Here is a 4,436-nt window from a genome sequence, read left to right as displayed (position 1 = left end):
GTTTATACTTTATAGGTAGGTACAGAAGTTATAAATCAAAGTTGAAAGTTAACCAATGGAGCCAGTGTTTTGTTCACGGAAAGACATTGATCACCACAGCGAGCCCAACACCACCCCACAGCTTTTATACCTATAAAAGTACCGTTCACTCAGCCATTCACACATTTCAAATTACCTGCTCGTAAGCAAATATAATTACTGAAAAGAATAAATGCGATGGGAGGGTTCTCAACAAAAACTGAATGACGTTATTCTACAGGGTGGCGCCGATAAATGAAGACAATATGTGCTCCACACAAAACATAATTTTTTTGGCAAAAGTCAGTACTTTGGATGAAAGCTTGGAACTGGGGTGACTGATGGCGACCTGTCGAGCACACTTCACTCGATGAATCCCCCTCCGCGTCGATGACGGCCTCGATGCGCGGCTTGAACCGGGCGCAGGCTTTGGCCAGCATGGTCTTGTCCATCTTGACCATCATTTGCTTGATGGCTGACTTCAGAGAGTCAATATTGTTGTGTGGGTGTTTGTTAGTGTCCCTCTCGACTACGCCCCAGACGTTTTAGTCGAGCGGGTTCAGGTCCGGGGAGTTTGGCGGCCAGAACTCGGGCGTGATGTGGCTGTGCACGTTGCCGCTCATCCACTCCTGCGTCATCCTGGCCTTGTGGGCGGTTACAGAGTCTTGTTGTAACACATTGGGCCTTCCTCAGCCACTCGGTCGATCCAAGGCTTCATGACGTCACCGTCATCGACGGTGACGTCGACGTCGGGTCATCGTCGACGACGTTCTCGATTTTGGCAATGAAATCGTCGTCTCTGACGGCATCAGATCGTGGGGGATGTTTCTTCCGCTTTGCCACAGACGGGACGTCGCCCACAGACTCATCCAAGCTCCGCTCGACTTTATAATCATGGCTTCTGTCGACCTTGAGGAAGTTGGCGACCTCGGGTGCCTCGCTGCCGGCGTGAAGCGCCACAATGACCGCGTGCCTTTTCATTTCTTCCGTTATCATCTTCAGCTGCAACGTTTCCTTTTGCTATGGACAACAATTTACATAAAGCATGGAACATGAATGCAAAAAATTTTTGCTCTACACAAAACAGTTTCCTCGTAACACAGGTTTGACATTTGTGGTTATTTACCGGCGCCACCCTGTAATTCGGAAAAGTAAACGTTTCAAGTTGCCTCGGCCTTAACCCACAAAGTTCGTCAGAACGAAACACAGTTTCCTTTTCTCCCGTTGACTTAGGCATTTAGGTAATTATAAGAACTTGGCAGCGTGACCGGACCTTAGGGCATCGATACAAATCCTATTTTTTGTAGGTACATATCTTTCCTGAATCATGCCATCCTTGTCAATGACAACGATTCAATTTCAAAGCACTAATTCACACGGTGAAGCGTATAGGGCGAGCGGTACGTAACGGCGTTTTCAGATACCCCCACCCCGAGAAAAGCCGGAGGGGAAGGATTAAAGCTGATTTCGATGACAAAAAAAAACGATAACAACTGACGGAGAACCAGTATCCCTATTAAAAAGGAGCAATCGATGTCGTTGTTATATAACAAAATCTCAAACGACTGCCTGAAATACCCACTCAGCTTCCACGCTTTTCCGGAGGCTGTCGACCCCACGCTCTCTTGAAGTGCTAGTTCAACGGAGGTACAGCTTTGACTTTGTCACGCATATCGCAATACTTCACGGTCACCTCTCGACAACCTACAAAAATGGCGCTTTTTGACCTTTTGTCCACGTTGAAAACAATTAAAAATAAAGCATATTTCCGATAAAAATGCATTATTGCATATTTGTGAACTTGCTTTATTCAATCTGGCATTGATTATGAGCACAGTCATTACAAAACTTGTTTTCCATGCAAGCGAGTTGTGTATGGCTCATTCGAGAGGAAGCAAAAGTGAGTAAAAGTAAGCCCACAGGGCACACCATATTCGCTGCTGCTAAGAAAACGTAAGACAAAAACGTATGGTATAAATAGCTGATTAGTCTCGCATCTAGCAAAAAAAGCTACATTGTCACGAAAACGTGATAATGTAACCCGACAATTTAATAATGCAATCAAGAACAGTTATGACGATAAATGAGCGGTCGGCGCCTAACAACCGCAGGCGGAGATTTAGTAATACTGCTCTAACCTGTCATAAATGGGTGCTCGAGACAATGAAGGCAAGGATTCGGACACCACTGAGCGTGGCTACGAGGCACAGAGTGAGAATGAGAGTGCCGACGAGTCTTCGCCGCGCCGCCACAAACGATTCACGGGTCGGTCACGACAGCCACTGGACACTGCCGATAGCTCGGCGCCCGGCTCCAGTAGTCAGTCTAGCGCCGGCTACGGCTCCGTCGAGCGCTCAGAAAGTGGGCACGCGCTTTTCTACGATCCAATATTGAAGGCATGGCGCAGGGATGTGGCCGGAGTGCGCAAACGGCACAAGAGCACGGGACCGCTGACGCTCGAGGAGCTGACACCGTCCGTTACCAACCTGAAGCGAACCCACAGCGGCACGCCCATTGTGTATGACAAATGGCGTGGCTACTGGCACCGCGAGCGTCGTCATAAAACAGTCAACTTTAACAAGCTGACTCCCGAGCAGCAGGACGCAAAGCGGACAGCGAGCGGCACGCAGATCTACTACGACGAGCAGCGGTTGGAGTGGCGGCGCTGGCGTGATCACCCCTCTGACGTGCCGACGCCGACCAAGACGCAGCAGCTGCTGAAGCGCACAGGCAGCGGCTCGGCCATCGTGTACGACAGCGCACGGAAGGTGTGGAAGAGGAAGCGGAAGCGGATGGGTCCGCTGAGCTCGCAGCACCTGCTGGAGGCGCAGCGCGAGGCCGAGACCGGCTGGGAGCGGCACCTCGTGCATGATAAGGGAGCCTGGTACCTCGAAAAGAAGAGGAAACACCTGCAGGATGGCGAGCTCAGCAAGAGGAATATCAAGGCGCAGAAGACCTCCAGCGGCACCAGTATCGCCTACGACAGTGTACACCGGCGCTGGAAGCGGGTAGTGGACTCGGACGACGCCACCACGAGTGGCGCCGACCGCTCCGAGACCAGCCCACGCAGCAGCCATCGGCACCACCACGGCTTCAAGCGCATCTCGTACGCTTACACTAAGAACAAGGTCACTGGAAAGTGGACTAAAAAGCCGCTCCCCGAGGAGGACTACCTCAACAAGAGGCTCCGAACGCCCGACGGAGGCTACGTCTTCTTTGACGAGGAGCGGTTGTGCTGGCGCAAGGCCAAGGTGGACGTGCCTGAGGAAAAGAAGCTGTCGTTCTTTGGACGCATACGTGAGTACCTCTTCGGGGAGGACGATGATGACGAGGACGAGCAGACTGAGGTGCGCGCCACGGCGCAGCACTTCCAGACGGGCTCGGCACAGTACAGTGCCTGGCAGCAGCAGCAGCAGATGCAGCAGCCCGTGACGCTGAATCCCCCCGGATCAGGGCCCGGCAGGGGAACGCGCAAGCGGGGCTCCTACAGACCGGGGCTGTGGAGGAGGATAAAGCGCTTCTTCGCCTCGCTGTGCCGCTTCCTCAGGATCTGTTGACTGTGCTCACTTCGTCAGAGGTATCAACCGTACCAGCGTGATCTGTAATACTTTTTGATAAAGCTGGCGAACGGTGTCTGATCAAACTGTATCCGCTGTGTGTCGAGTGCTTTTGTGGTGTGTGGAAACCATGTAATGTGTTTCCCCATCGAATGAACTTTGTCTCTTGTGCGTATAAAAGAAACGATGCCCGAGGTTATTTTCTGGACTTGCCATATATTTATTGAATTTAGCGATCTTCACACAAGTAGTTGATCACAACATCTATGGACAAGCTTAATATATCACATAAAAATAGTAGCTCACAAGATATAGCACAATGCAGTAAATGACAACACAGAAAGTTTAGGCACCATGCAGCGGACACCGCTGGTTCACCGTAAACAGACACCTACTTGGACGCCGTGCACTGCTTGCCACCAGAAGACTGGGTGCTGAAGATGTCAGCAGCACGCATGATTATACAATCAGCTAACCATACAGCGACCTAATAAAATGTGAGGAGCATTGATGAGTCAATGCGGTAACCAATGCCAGTAACCTCCTTCTAACCTTACAGGACCCAAGTCTTTTGGATCAAAGTATATAATAACTAGGTACTGGCACGAATTACACCAGCTAAAATTAAGTTCATTTAAAAATAAATGGATCAACTAATCTATTTTCAATCGACGCGATTTATCCGCCCCCTCCACCCCTGCTGGACACAACCTCCATCGCCCGGCAGGATTCGGCGCATGCTGCGCATCCCAGTCCACCGCGGGACACAGCGGCACAGCCGCTGGATACTGAGGCCCGTGCACTACCAGAAAACGGCGCCGCCGCCCGCACCATGCCCCATTTGTCGTTCTTTTCTTGGAG

This window comes from Amphibalanus amphitrite, unplaced genomic scaffold (assembly GCF_019059575.1).
Source record: "Amphibalanus amphitrite isolate SeventyFive unplaced genomic scaffold, NRLGWU_Aamphi_draft 000307F_arrow, whole genome shotgun sequence".
Lineage (NCBI taxonomy): Eukaryota > Metazoa > Arthropoda > Thecostraca > Balanomorpha > Balanidae > Amphibalanus > Amphibalanus amphitrite.
The sequence above is the reverse complement of the archived record's forward strand: the minus strand, read 5'-3'. Positions refer to the sequence as shown.